General features: G+C 44.4%; 1 protein-coding gene across 1 annotated transcript in view; it reads right to left on the bottom strand.

The window, feature by feature from the left end:
- NEK1 (NIMA related kinase 1) overlaps positions 1-15577 on the bottom strand; it is a gene marked incomplete in the record, with an annotated part of 3475820 nt that overhangs the window by 3220834 nt on the left and 239409 nt on the right.

The following is a 15577-nucleotide window of genomic DNA, read 5'->3' as shown; positions in this document are numbered from 1 at the left end:
CTAATTTCTGCAACTGCCCACCTAAGTTTTCCATCTTATTTCACACTTCAACAACTGACTACTGGAATGGCTGTATCAGTGAGCTGCTGGGTTCTGTAAAATTCTGCATCAGCCACTTCGAACAATTCCACTCTCTTTTTTGTATATTCATTCAGCAGTCCAAATACCCACCGCAGACCAAAACTTAATTTCCTTCAAGTTTTTGGTTATCTCTAACTTTCAATAAAATGATTTCACTGTCTAAACTGCTGCTGCAACAGCCATAATTCTTCAGAACTCGAGATTAATCTCTGCACATATCTTTCACTACCATTAATTTAACAGCATTCCATTATACTAGCCACTACTAGAATGCCATCACCTTCAAAATCTCAGTCGGCATCAATCATGTCAATTTTTTTTATTCACAAAACACAAATTTAACAATCCTCATAGCACACAGCTATCACGGAAGACTTATTACCTCATCAAGCAAAGCGATATTTCCCCATAAGACTTCAGATTTCCCTTCTGGAGGAAACAAACCATCTCAGGAAATGACGGAAAAGGGTAAAGTGTAGGGGCCATTCCCCTGGTAAAAGGATGGGGGAGGGTAGAAGCTGCTGCACTTAGTGCTGGTTTAGGCGACAAAAAAATTACATCATCTATTCTCTAGTGACAGAACACCCTCCTCATTACAAATGGGTTAAGGGATAACTCCTGTGGCATCAGTAGGCATTGGTTGACCCGGTCTGCTAACGAGCTAGCATATGGTTGGGTAAAGCAGCAGCTTGTCAACACAGCCCAATCCTAAATGCTCACTACTTCTTAATATAAAAAGGGACAGGTGTGGATTTCCACTTGTTTGAGGACAATCTACTTCCATGTCGCCAGAGTGCATGGCTATAACAATCTTTAGCACAAAGTCCTGGGAAGTGTGGTGCATGAGAAGGACTGCCCTCATTTCCATAATAATGATGTGCAAGTTGGACTCTGTTATGGGACTGAACATCTTGGACAGCTTCCCTCTGCCCTTGACAATGCCTCTAAACCTACATCTATGGTGACTGAAAAACTAGTGTACACATTTGAAATGGCTTGCCTTGCGTCAGACTGAGTAGGTGCAACCACCACTACAGATAAGCCTTGTAGATTCTAGATATCCTAATTTAGTGTGCTACTGGATCTGCAGTCTGTGGGAAATGAACGTGCATTATCCACTGCAGTATCTTATGTACTGTACTTTAAAGGATACCATAAATACATTTGCAACTTTTAACCCCAATATTCTGAGGCACCTATAGGCTGTGACAAACTGCAACTGAATGATCCATGAAATCATGGTAACCACCATGAAAAATTTCTCCAAAGCTAACTTTGGGCTCATAAAATCACAGGTGGCTAACTTCATGGCACCCATTCAAATGGATAATTGTTGCATGACCGCAGAATCATATACCAACACAAATGCATGAATCTCTCCATAGCCAACAGAACCAAGACGCTCTCTTCCAAAAAAGGAAGCCAATCTGGTGGTCCCCTGCGATAAACAAACTCTACAACAGAAGGAGGAAACTGATGCAGAATAAGGTGAAGTCCCAAGACTGCAAAAAAAAACTCCCTTATCAGCCTCAACAAAATGTTGAGATCCCTCATCGAATCTTCTAAAGCTAGCTATGAAAATAGAATTGAAGCAGATAGTAAAGACAAAGTACAGTTTTGTACCTACCATAAATGTAGATGTTCGAGTGCTAATACAGCTGCAGTAATCACAGATGGGTTTTCTGCCGTCAGGCGGGTCCTCATTCGGCCGAATTCCAAAGTCTAGGTCCGGCGTCGGTTGTTGTCGCTTTCTTTCCTGATGTCAGTGCGACAGGGGTATACAAGACACAGCCGACACCATATTCTTCAGTCTTTCTTGCCCCAGATGTCAGGTGCCCCCAGAAGGAAGGCAATACATAAATTATATATATATATATATATATATATATATATATATATATATATATATATAGTCAAGCAATGCAATATAATCAAAAATCAGTAGTTGCAAGCAAATACACCATAGAAGGATAACCCAATCAGGCTGTATGAGGAGGTGTTAGCCACTAGGCTTTTACCAAGAGGGGAAGGAGGGAGGGAAACCTGTACTGCAGCTGTATTAGCACTCGAACATCTACATTTATGGTAGGTACAAAACTGTACTATGTTCATCGTGCATACAGCTGCAGTAATCACAGATGGTAGAATCCCAAAGCTACGTACAGGGTGGTAGGCACTAGGTGGAACTGGGAGCAGCCAGAATGCCCTGCAACACAGCACTGGCAAAGCCTGCTCTAGTTTTGGAATATAAAGGCAGGTGGTAGTGTTTTGTGAAGGTATGCACAGAACTCCAAGTGGCTGCCTCCAAAATATCTTTGGTAGGGACTCCTCTGAGGAAGGCTGTAGAGGTAGCTGTGGCCCTTGTGGAGTGGGATCTGATGCCTGTAGGAAAAGGTTTGCCATGAAAGGAGTAACAAAACCGTATGCAATGGCCTATCCATTTTGAAATTGTCTGTTTGGAAATTGGCTTCCCTTGAGCTCCTACAGCATAGGACACAAAAAGTTGTTCTGATTTCCTGAAGGGCTGTGTTCTGTCCAAATAGTAACGTAGCTGTCTATGTATGTCTAAGGAATGTAGCAGCCTTTCCCCTTTGTTTTGAGGATTGGGGTAAAAGGTAGGTAAGTGTATAGCCTGATTTAAAGCTACCCTGGATACTACCTTAGGCATAAATGACGGGTTGGTTCGTAGGGAAACCCTGTCCTGATGGAAGATGAGAAAGGGCTGCACAGCCATGAGGGCTTGTAGTTCCGAAACCCTACGAGCTGAGGTAATGGCCAGAAGGAAAGCTGTTTTCCAGGACAAATATTGCAAATCTGTTGAGGCAGCTGGATCAAAGGGAGGTAATGTTAATTTTTCTAGAATGTAGTTAAGATCCCAGGCTGGTATTGGTTGTTTCCTTGGAGGTCTTATATTCTTAGCTCCTCTGAGGAACTGTCTTAAAAGTGGGTGAGAGAATAAGGGTGGATCAGTGTTGTTCATAGGTTCATAGGTTTATACTAGGCTATCTGCCCTAAGGCATTTATAAGCCTAGCCCAAATTTTTGTGGCTTACGCCACCCCTTATATGAAAAAATACTGTGCCCATTAGTTTGTTGTGCCTCTGTCCAGCAGTGACACAGAGATGATTCCCGGGGTAAACCTACGATCTCCCATCCACAGGTCTAGATTTCTCTTGAACAGAGTCAGCGAGGTGCTCTGCCTCACATGGACCGGGATTTTATTCCACAGCATAGGGAGTCTCTGAGTGATAAATCTATCCCTCCAGCATGTCCTATTTATATCCGTGCTAAGGTTTAAGTCGCTTGCTCTAGTGGTTTTGGTGGATTTGGATTTTTTGAGGTGGAGCATGTCCATTAATTCCGGGTTGGACACGGCCTTGTATGTCAGGCACATGTCACCTCTGAGCAGACGGTATGCGACTGAATAGAGCTGGAGTTTCTTCAATCTGGCAGCATATGACAGATTTTGGAGTCCCTTTATCCTTTTGGTGAGGAACTTTTGGGGTCTCTCCAATTGCTGCAGATGTCGGGTGAGATACATCCCGAATGGGGCATTGTACTCGATCATTGGTCTGATAAGTGAAGAGTACAGGGGAACAATAACCTCACTAGATCTGGATGTGAATCCCTTCATGATCAGGTGGGCAATGTAGAAGGTCTTTCTAACCACTTTAGCAATGTGAGTGTCAAAAGAAAGGCCACTGTCAACCTGGGTCCCCAGGTCCCTGATAACCTCTTCTGTGCTTAGTGGATTGCCACCTATATGGTAGCTTGGGGTTACCTTGTTTTTCCCGAAGGGTATGACTATACATTTTTGGCGTTTAACTTCAGGCCATGGCTCTGGCACCAGCTATCTGTTTCCGTGAGTCCCTTCTGAAGGATATCCGTGTCTGATGCACTTTCCACTATGGCCCAGTTTGCAGTCGCCTGCAAACTTTGTCAGCCAAAGTCCTCCTATGTTGGCCTGTACTTCTGAGAAGTAGATGCCAAACAATAGGGGCCAAGGACCGAGCCCTGTGGGACACCACTTGTGACCGGCTTGGAGTCTGACACAGCGCCAGCAACTCTAACCCTGTGGGTTCTGTCCTTAAGCCAGTTTGCAACCCATCTTGTGACATATGGGTTTATATTTAAGCTGGTAAGTTTTTCTACAATACCCGAGTGGGGTATTGTGTAAAGCCTTTGCAAGGTCAAGGTAGGCTGTATGGACTGCCCTTCCTCATCAATGGCCTTGGTGACTGTTTCAAGAAGTCGACCAAGTTCAAAAGGCATGATCTTCCCTTGACAAAGCCAAACTGGGTCGGGTCCAATGTCTGCAAGTCCCCTATATCTTTGTTTATGAGCTCCATTATGATCCTCTCCATAGCTTTGCAGACTAGACTTGTTAAGCTTATGGGGTAATTACCAGGGTCCGTGAGGCCGCCTTTGTGGAGTGGGACTACAGTTGCCGTCGCCACTCCTTGGGCACGTATCCTGTGGTAAGGCTGAGATTAAACAGCTGCCTTATGTGCGGGTTTAATTCCTCATTTAGCTCGTAGCACACAGCCGGGACACCATCCGGTCCCATTGATGCTGTGTTTTTAGCTTTAGAGAGTGCAGCTTTCACCTGCGCATTTGAGATGTCCGGGAGGCTACACTCGGCTGGGATAGTTATCTCCCCTTTGGGGGGGTAGAGGGGGGTGAAGTTTGCACTGAACCTGTCTGCCAGTATGTTGGCAATGTCTGTGGGTTCAGTGATTTTGTATCATTTTGGACTAATTCTGAGCATATCTGGGAGTTTCCACCCAGGTTCCTAACATAGCTGAAAAAGGCCTTATGATTGTCCTTTGAATCCATGGCAATTTTCTCTCAAAATTGGCCTTAGTTGATTTTATGAGTGCTCGTATTTTTTACTAATAATGATCAGGGTGACTTCCTTTATGGATTTTGTTCTATCATGTAATAGCTTTCTCCTCTTATTGTAAAGTTTGTTAATGGCTGGGGTCCACCAGACTGGACGCTTGCCCTTTGTGGAAAGAGTCTTGGTTTTATTTGGGATTGCCTGATCCATGCAGTCCTGGAGGTGTTCATAGAAGGCATTTGTAAGGGCTTCCGCAGCTTGGGTTGTGGTTTCCACTGGCTCAGGGCCTTGAAGGATACCACACCAGTCTTGAGTAGTGTGAAGTTTGCTTTAGAGAAGTTCTTCACTATGGTCTTTTTGTTTGGGGTGGGGGCGGGATGTGGATTTCCAGTGAGATTAGTTTATGATCAGATCTCACCAATGAGGGATATACTTCGTGTGGAGCATTTTGTCCCCATGTTTGTGACAATGAGATCTAGTATATTTTCTCCTCTCGGGAACAGTGACTAGCTGTTCCATGGCATTTGAATTTATGAACTCCAGGAACCGTTGGGCTAGAAAGTTAGGGCTTGAGTAATGTTCCCAGTCTATATTCGGTAGTTGAAGTCACCCAATATGATGGTGTTTGGAGATACATTTATACCCTCCAGTGTCTTCAGGAAGGCTGTGTGGGGTTCCTGAGTTTGAGAGGGTGGCCTGTAGCATGCTACAATTTGTAGAGCAGTTTTGCCTATGGTTAGTTGCACCTGGATGGTTTCCGAAGCTTCATGCGTTGCCACCAACCTGGAGGTGTGGGTATCTTTTATTAATATGGATACACCCCCTCCTTTTGTGATGTGGTCCGGGTTTTGGGGCCGGAACGCATGATATGAGGTAAAACCTAATAGTGCCGGGTGCTCTCAGGAGCCTTGAACCAGGTTTCAGTTACAGCACAGACATCGATGTTCTCCATACTGAGAAGGGCCTCGAAAAGTGCATTTTGAGATTTAGACTTCTGGCATTGAGCAGCATTACCCTCAGTTTCTTCCCATTTTTGTTTTCTAGGGTGGTAGGTTTAGAATTTGAGCCTTGCCTAAAAAGGCACTATGGGGTGGCAAGAGCCTTTGCCAATATCCGAATCCCAGGGGTGACAGGTGCAAGCCGCCCTTGAAGCAGCGTGGCTTGTCAAGCATGTCATCCCAGGCAGACAGACACTGGATCCCCTTTGAATGACACCAGACATTAAGCCAATTGTTAAAGCTGATCATCTTGTCTCTATATTGTGGCATCATTCTTGGTGAAGGAAGGATACTGCTCAGGGTTAGGGTCATACCTGCCTGGGCTACATAATCAGAGAGCTCCTCTATGTCTCTTTTCATGTAGTCCAGGAGGTACGCCTCAGGTCGCTCACACCAGCATGGACAATGACTGTCATATTTGTACTTGCCGTGGAGTGACCCGAGTGCTTGTGTTATGTGGCGGATTCTAGTGCCCGACAGGCAGCTTACTGTGACCCTCTCCTTGTTCAGCCTGGTGAGTGGGACGCCAGTGTGTCTGACTATGGAGTCACCTATGACAAGTATGTTTGGTGTTGTATTTGGCCTTAAGGGCTGTGACTGCTTTGCACACTGCTTTTGTGGTTTATGTGTTGCTTGTGGGTGTCTTGAGGTAGCAGTTGTTTGGGTGTCTGCTTTGGAGGCCTCTGCTGTTTAGGTAAATTTTTACTCAGAGCCTCCGAGTATGTCTTTGTGTGTTTATGTGTTTGATTCAGTGGAGTGGTAGCATTATGTGAGGCTGGTTTTGTGGTGTGTGTAGTTGCCTTCTCCTCCTGTCTGGTCTTGCCAGTCCTGAGTTGAGAGAGCTCAGCCTCCAGTTTGGCTAAATAGCTGCATCTCTCGCAAGTATTTGTGTTATGTGGGAGGAGGAGAGGGTTGTCTGTGTACATGAGGCAGTTATAACATTGCCTCAAGATTCCCAGATTCACCAGCTGGACCGGAGAGAAGATTGACAACTGACCTTTGGACATGCTAGAATAATATTGGGAATTCCTTAATTGAAAATAAGGGCCAGTGGGGAGTGAGGGTGTAGTGCTTTTAATTTTTAGTGCTGACTTATATAATTGCTTTAGTGAGCAAGTGCCAGGTAACTTGAGTGCAATGTGTTACAAGTAACTAAATGCAAAACGACAAACAGTAACTTTCTTTCAAGTGAAACAAGGAAATAAGTACAGTAAGCAATGCAGATATCACTAGTGATCCACAGAAGCGCTGAGAAGTTGCGTATTAGGTGGAATTAGCTTCCAGGGAAATAACAAGCAAACAAACAACAAGCATATAAACAAAGTTAGATTCAGCAGGCCTGGATCTAGTCTATGCTAGAGCAAACAAGGTGAACCAATTTCAGTAAGATACAGTTCAAATGTTCAGGCACTATAAACCTTTAACCAGAAATTCCCAGCTCAGAAGGGCAGAGTCCAGCCTCTTCTCCCACAAGAGTGCAGACCACGAACCTTCTTAATGTAAAATAACTGGCCTGAAGCCCAAGTGCCTAAACCAGAACTAATACACTTGGACACTGGGCTCTCAATCAGCAGTTCCCAACTTAGAAGGATGAAAGCTACCTGTCCTGCCACCACAGTGCTTGCCACAAACCTTCCTAATGTAAAACAACTGGTCTGAAGCCCAAGTGCTTAATCCAAAAGACTTGAATGATAGCTACACTTTAATCAAGTTACAACCAAGCAGTAATAAATACCATTGAATACTTTAGAGAATGTCTGGATTAGTGCTCAAGTTACACAAACAAAGCTAGATCCAGCAGGCCCGAATCCAGTCTATGCCACAGCAAACAAGGCGCACCAACTTCAGTAAGAAACAGTTCAGATATGCATGCACTATAAGCCTTTAACCAGAAATTCCCAGCTCAGAAGGGCAGAGTCCAGCCTCTCCTCCCACAAGAGTGCAGACCACGAACCCTCTTAATGTAAAATAACTGGCTTGAAAGCCCAAGTGCTTAAACCAGAATTAATACACTTTTAGAATAACAGACACTGAGCCCTCAATCAGCAGTTCTTTCTGCAGAAATGGCTGAGGCATGAATTTTGATGGAGGAGAATGAAAGTCCACTGTTCAAAAGCTCAGCTAGATACTGTAATATCTGAGGCAAATTCAGTTTTCTAGGATCCTGGCCTATTTTCTCATTCCAAGCACAAAAACGTTTCCATTTTGCGGAGTAAGCCTTTCTAGTAGATGGCCTTCTGGCCTCCAAAATGACATCCTGCACCTCTTTGGAGAGTAGGGTCTGTTGTGGTGTTAACTCTAAATCTGGCTGCATGGAAAATTCCTTTTCAGCTGACTGTGAAGAGTTTTGTAGCTGTGCTGAGTCAGTAGAAGAGGCATTAGAGGTAGGGTCCAGGGGAGGAGTATGTGTTAGGCTCCTCAGGAGTGGGTACCAGTGTTGTCTTGGCCAGTCTGGAGCAATCAGTATCATCTTCGGTCTGTCTGCTCTTGCTTTCAAGAGCACCTTGGGCAGAAGAGGCAAATGTGGGAAAGCATAAACTGTCCATGCTGCCCAACTGAAAGAAAGGGTGTCCACTCTCCAGGCCTTTGGATGAAAGGTCCTTGAACAGAACTTTTTCAATTGATGATTCTTGTGGGAGGCGAAGAGATCTATGTCTGGTTTTCCCCATACCTGGGTTATCTTTGTAAACACTTGAGGATGCAACTTCCATTCGTGTGGATCTGTCATATTTCTGCTTAGATTGTCTGCCAGCGTGTTTTCCAATCCTGGCAAGTACTGTGCTTGAAGATCGATTTGCCATTCCAGAGCCAAGTTCCAAAGTGACATGGCTAGCCTGCACAGGGGGGTATGAATGTGTTCCACCTTGTTTGTTTATGTACCACATTACTGTGGTGTTGTCTGTTCTTATCAATAATTGCCCTGGATGCAGGAGGTCCTTGAAAATTGTAATTGCATTTATCACTGCTAGCATTTCTTTTAGACTGATGTGAAGGTGCTTTTCCTTTTGGGACCATTTGCACTGAATGCACCTGTCTGTCATGTGCGCCCCCCCAGGCGTAGTCTGAGGCGTCTGTTGTGATGACTTGATTTGCTTGAGGCTTGCAGAATGGAAGACCTGTGTTTGTTTGGCATGCTTGGTCCCACCATAGAAATTCCTTTTGCAAACATGGAATTATTGGTATTATTGTTTCCAAACTGTGGCTGTGTTGAGACCATAGGTTTTTTAGGTACCATTGAAGTTTCCTCATATGCAACTTTGCACATGGGATTAGAAGAATGCAAGATGCCATGAAACCCAGAGCCTGCAGGATTTTCCTTGCAGTGAGCCTGGTACAATTTGCTAGTATTTTGAAGTAATGAGTTAGTTGCCCTTGTTTTTCTGGCGGAAGATAGGCCATCTGGGTGTTTGTGTCCAAGTTGGCACCCAGGAAAGTTATTTTCTGAGATGGTGTTAGCCTGGATTTTTCCTTGTTGACTGTGTATCCCAGAGAATTCAATAACCATGTTACATAAGCCAGATGTTCCAGAAGTATGTGCTTGTTGTCCGCTTGGATCAGGCAGTCATCCAAATAAGGGTAAATTTGTATCCCTTGAAGTCTGCAGTAGGCAATTACTGATGCCAGGCATTTTGTGAATACTCTGGGCGCAGTAGATAAGCCAAAGGGCAATGCAGAGAATTGATAGTGGATTGAACCTGCAAGAAATCTGAGGTATCTTCTGCAGCTTTGTCTGATTGGGACATGCAGGTATGCCTCCTTGAGGTCCAATGTTACCAGCCAAAACTCCTTGCCCAGCATGGGAAGAAGCTGCTGTAATATGAGCATCTTGAATTTTGGTACGAGTAGAAATGTGTTTAGGATGGATAAGTCCAAAATGGGTCTCCAGTCTGTTCCTTTCCTTGGTACCAGAAAAAGTCTGGAGTAAAAACCTTGACCTTGTTTGTGAGTAGGTACCTCTTGAATAGCTTTCATGGCCATAAGCTTTGAAATTTGTATTTGAGCCTCTGCCCTTTGATTGTGTGGCAGGTTCGGCATGCCTCTCATTTTTGGAAGAGTGCGAAAATGAAATCTGTAGCCTCTGTTTATAATGTCCAGGATCCATTTGTCTGTTGTGATAATATGCCAATTTCTTGTAAATAATGCCAGCTTTCCTCCCAAGGGTGCTGTCAGCTGAGACTTGCTTGGCATGAAAAGGGGGAAGTCATTGGGTTTGTTTCTTGTATTGCTGTGCACTGTCCTCGCCACCTCTTGGTGCTGGAGTTTGCCATTGTCTGCCTCTATATGATCCTTGAGGTTGTCCTCTGCCCCTTGTGCGTCTGTATCTACCTCTTTGTGGCTTGTCCATGGCTGGAAAGGACCAGTTCTTTGAAGGCCAATTTCTGCTAAAACGTGGTGGTTGAACCTGTAGAAAAGCTTTGACAGTTTGCATAGATTTAGCTTTTTCTTCCATTTTCCGTAGTATCTCCTCAGCATTAGTACCAAATAGTACATCCTTTTTTAAAGGAGCATCTAGTAGCTTAGCTTTAACATAGTCAGGCAAGGTTTGTTCCCTAAGCCAGGCATGTCTACGAATGACTGATCCTGTCACAGCAGCTCTACTTGAGGCCTCTAGGGCATCATAGCCACATTGTAAGGTGTGTTTACCCACTTGTTCTGCACTATGCATCATATCCTGCAACTCCTTCAAATCTGGTTGTTCAGGTTGAGACATTTTATTTCTTAGTTGTGATAACAGAAACTGCTGATATTTAAGCATATGGAACTGACAATTTAAGGCCCTCATGGCTAGGGTGGCCGAGGTATATACCTTTTTTCCCCACCTTTCTAAGGATCTAGACTCTCTTTCGGAAGGTAGTGGATTCTTAGCAGTAGAGGCCTTCATTCCCTTGGGGCCTTGAGAAATGGTTTCAGGGTCAGCATTATGGCTTTTGTAAAGAAATTGGTGAGAGTTAGGAACTCTGTAGTACCTATCAGGCTTGACTGGGGCAGGAGGCAGGGAATCCGGATTTAGGCAAGCCTCCAAGTAAACATCATCAAGTATGTCCAAGACAGGAGGTATCACCAGAGGTCTGTGCTGAGGTAACAAAAGAAATTCCCTAAGTCTTTTCTTGGAATCAGAAAAGTCTTGGCCTTCCCAATGGAAGTGTTCCCTCAAGGTGTGCAAGGTTTCCCCAAAAGAAAAATCCTCTGGGGGAGATACAGAAGGAATGGACTGCTCAGCATCTGAATCTTCAAAAGAGGAGTACGAGTGTTCTTCTTCATCAGAATGTTCTGAAAAAATGGAATCCTGGTCAGAAGAGGGAGAAGCTTCCTCCACTCTGGGTCTCCTGTCTGGAGGGGGCTGGGAACCCCTGATAAGAGTAATTAAATCCTCAGCCATTTTTAGCATCTGCTTTTTAGGCATGGGTCCTGGAGATGGGCCCTGTGCAATAGGCCTCTTGGGATGCATGGCTGATTTGGACTTAGTAAAGGCCTTAATGGATAAGGAAGATGAGGGTCTAAAGACACCATGGGTGGAAGTGGACCTATCCACATTAGGAGGCTCAACACTCACAGTGGCTTCGGTGATTGTAGTCTGGGTATGGGCCGAGGTACCTGTGGTCTCGGTTACAGAGGACACCGCCAAAGAAGTGTTGTCGGCAGTCAGGGGCTGCGTAGGTGCCTCGCTGAGAACCGGACCACGTGCAGCCAGTTTTGGCGTGGTGTCAGTGGAGACCCCAGGCCTCGCGTGTCGGTCTTTGTCCTTGCGTTTTTTGGACAAAACGGTAGTCAGAGTATCCGACGACATTTTATAATCAAAGGCTTTACCAAAAAAGTGCTGGGCGAACTCCGCCCTACGCTTAATAGTGCGTTTATTGAAAGTAGCGCAAAAGCGACAGGCCGAGACGTCGTGGTCTGGGCCTAAACAAGGTATGCAGAGGGAATGGAAATCCTTATGCGGTATTTGCTTCCCACAAGAAATACAATTGTTAACTTTGTCTGACATCGGTCTTAGGCAAGAAAAGTTTCCCCAACGGGGTACTTAGCTTTAAAGAAGACTTTGGTTTCCAATTATTTGTAATTTCAGGAGCTGGCCGACCAGCACTTGCGAACTGCTTCTGCTTCGGGCACCGCGCGGCAAAAAAGACTGAAGAATATGGCGTCGGCTGTGTCTTATATACCCCTGTCGCATTGACGTCAGGAAAGAAAGTGACAACAACCGACGCCGGACCTAGACTTTGGAATTCGGCCGACCAAGGACCCGCATGATGGCAGAAAACCCATCTGTGATTACTGCAGCTGTATGCACGATGAACATCCACAAGGCCTTCTATAGTTATGTAAAGAATCTCCACGGCAATACCCAGATTTGCTCTGAGCTACTGCACAATGGTACCTCCTATACTAAGCCAACAGATATTGCCAATATACTGGTCGACAGATTCAGTGCCAACTTTACCTCCCCAAAGGACCAATCACAATACCAGTAGATTGCCAGGCACCCAGTATTACTGCTGCACAGGTTAAAACAGCATTGTCCAAGGCTAAGAATACATCCTCCATAGAAACTGACAATACCTCTGGCTGTGCTCTACATGAGCTACAGAGTGAACTGGCACCTCACCTGTGTGCCCTGTTCAACCACAGCTTCACCTCAGGCTTTGTCCCTACTGAATGGCGCACTGCTACGGTCATCATTCTCCACAAAGGAGGAGCGACTACAGACCCTGGGAACTATCACCTCATCAGCCTGACGAGACTGATATGTAAAACTATGGAACACATCATTGTGGACTTAATAAACAAGGATACAGGGAATCTCCACACTCTGGATCCCACACAGTTTGGTTTTGTGAAGGTTAGATCATGCCTGCTCAACTTTGTCGACTTCTTTGAGTCAGTCACCAGAGCTGTGGATGAAGGCAAGGTGGTTCATTCAGCCTACCTTGATCTGACCAAGGCCTTTGATACCATTCCCCACTCAGGAATCATAGAAAGACTCACTAAGCTAGGCATCAACCCCTGTATCGCGCTAGGTGGGTTGCAAACTGGATCACAGATAAAACCCACAATGTGAAAGTAGCCAACTTCAAGTCAGACTGCCGACCAGTCACGAGTGGAGTCCCACAGGGTTTGGTCCTGGGTCCTCTCTTTGGTATCTACTTTTGTGAAGTCCACACCAACATGAAGGGACTATGGCTGACAAAGTTTGCAGACAATTGCAAGTTGGGAGCCATTATTAACTCCCCAAGTGATGCTGACATCCTACAGAAAGGCCTCAATGAGACCAACGACTGGTGTCAGAATCATGGCCTTAAGCTCAATGCCAAAAATATGTAGTCATCCCCTTTGGGAAATACCCGGTTCCCATGAATTACCACACCAATAGTAGTCCACTGAACATAGAAGGCATTATAAGAGATCTAGGAACAGAGGTTGGCAGCAACTTCTCTTTTGACCACCACATTGCCACTGTGGTCAGAAAGTCCTCATTACTAAGGGTTTTGCATCCAGGAAGAAAGAGGTCATTGTCTCCCTCTACTCTTCCCTCATTAGGCCAATCATTGAGTACAATGCCCCATTTGGCATGTACCTCACTAAACACCTGCAACAACTGGAGATGCTGCAAAAGTACCTCACAAAAAGAGGATCCTAGGCCTTAAACATTTGTCCTATATGGACAGACTCAAAAAACTCCAACCATTCTCTGTTTCATATCGCCTACTTAGAGGCGATCTCTGCTTGACTTACAAAGCCATGTCTGACCCAGATCTGTTAGAAATGCTACATCTAAAGAAATCCCAATCCATCCGCACCATATGCTCGAGAGACCTCACCCTCATTACCACAATCAACAAAACATGCTGGAAGGACAAGTTCATAACCCAGAGACTGCCCATGCTATGAACAGACTTCCCATACATGTCAAGCAGAGCACATCACTGGCCATCTTCAAGAGAAATCTTGATGAGTGGATGGGAAATAGAAACTTCACACCAGGGATCACTCCAGTGGCTTTACACAACAGAGGCACTGGGAACGAAGGTCGGGTGGTACGATGCCAGGGTAATCCTATGGGCTATGCTTGTAAAGGCTCCAGGACCATTAGCCTAGTACACAACCTATGAAACTATGATGCAAGCAAAATTTAGGTTTTTAATCTAGTAGTTCTGATGCTTTTTTTTTTTGCAGATGTGCAAAAGTTTCATCAAAACAGGGTCTAGTGATGCCTTGTTTGCGAGGCAATGATCACCTGTCAGAAGTTTTTACGATACACCTGTCAGAAATCTTTATGATACAAGGTACAGATAGAGGACTTCTAAACAACAGAGCAGGACATTGTGTTTATTCCCTGTATTCTTTTTGTAAAGGACCTTTATGGATGTTCCAGTTGCTGCATGTGTCTGATCATGTACTTGCATGTACATGGAGCAGCATAGGATTTTCTTACACATGTTTATCAAAGGCTAGGTAACTATCTACATGAGTTTCCAGATCCCCTACTATTGAATCAACTTTTAAGGGTGTTTTATTTATGACATAGTTATAGAGTAGCAGACTTCCCAAAAGGTACTATAAATACATTTCTTGGCATTGAGTTTTAAGCCACGGCTTTGGCACCAAGGGTTTGTCTGTATTAGATCTTACTGAAGGGTGTTCTTGTCTTAGTGAGATTCACCAGTTTGCAATTATCTGCAAACCTGGTTTGTCAGAGGCTGGCTTTTCACATTGGTTTTGACATCCAAGAAGTAGATGCCAAAGAGGGGTGGAACTAGCACTGCGCCCTGGGAGACTACACTGGTGACCAGCCTCTTTGTGGAGGTGGCCTCACTGATTCTAACATGCTGAGTCCTATTAGTGAGCCATCTAGCTATCCAACATGTAATAAATGGGTTTATAACTAGTTCTGAAAGTTTACTGACAATGCCCAAGTGGGGTATTGTATCATATGCCTTTGCCAAATTTAGGTAGGCAGTATGCCACAATTTTCCCCTCATCCATTGCCTTAGTGAACTTTTTAAAGAAATCCAGAAGATTTAGTAAGCATGACCTTCTTTTGACAAAGCCAAATGGGATGGATCCTTTATCTGGAGGTCTCATAGGTCCTTGTTGATTATTTTGAGAATTCTTTCCATGGCTTTGCAAATAAGTCTAATCAGACTAACGGGTCTGTAGCTTTCAAGATGTGTTGAAGGGCCTCCCTTATGAAGAGGGATGACTACTGCAGTCCTCCATTCACATGGAACAAAGCTTGTTTTAAGACTATAGTTCAATAATGACTGCAGGGGTCCTGATAAATCGTATTTTACACTATTCAGGAGACATATTACTGTGCAGCTAAATTAATAACAGATACAATTTCTACCACAAGAACACAGGGTAGTGAGGGAAAGGAAGAGGAGAAATCAAATACCATCATTGAAGTAACAAATAGAGAAAGCTATAAAGCAATTAAGACAAGAAGTGTCACTGTTAGAAAAGTATAGAGGAGGGAACAGATCACCAAAATACTCAAAGATATAAAGATATTTGTGATAAAAGCAATGCACAGTATTAGAACAGATCAGGATCCATCATGCACTATCCCAAATAAACTAAAAACCTCAGCACAGGTGGAAAAGTACAAAATAAGCAATTTATTGATGACCTAAAAACGTTTTTTTTTTGAGAATTAGGAA

The sequence above is a fragment of the Protopterus annectens genome, chromosome 2.part1, assembly GCF_019279795.1.
Source record: "Protopterus annectens isolate FY-2018-M chromosome 2.part1, PAN1.0, whole genome shotgun sequence".
In the NCBI taxonomy this organism is placed as follows: domain Eukaryota; kingdom Metazoa; phylum Chordata; order Ceratodontiformes; family Protopteridae; genus Protopterus; species Protopterus annectens.
This window is presented reverse-complemented; position numbering and strand designations above follow the sequence as displayed.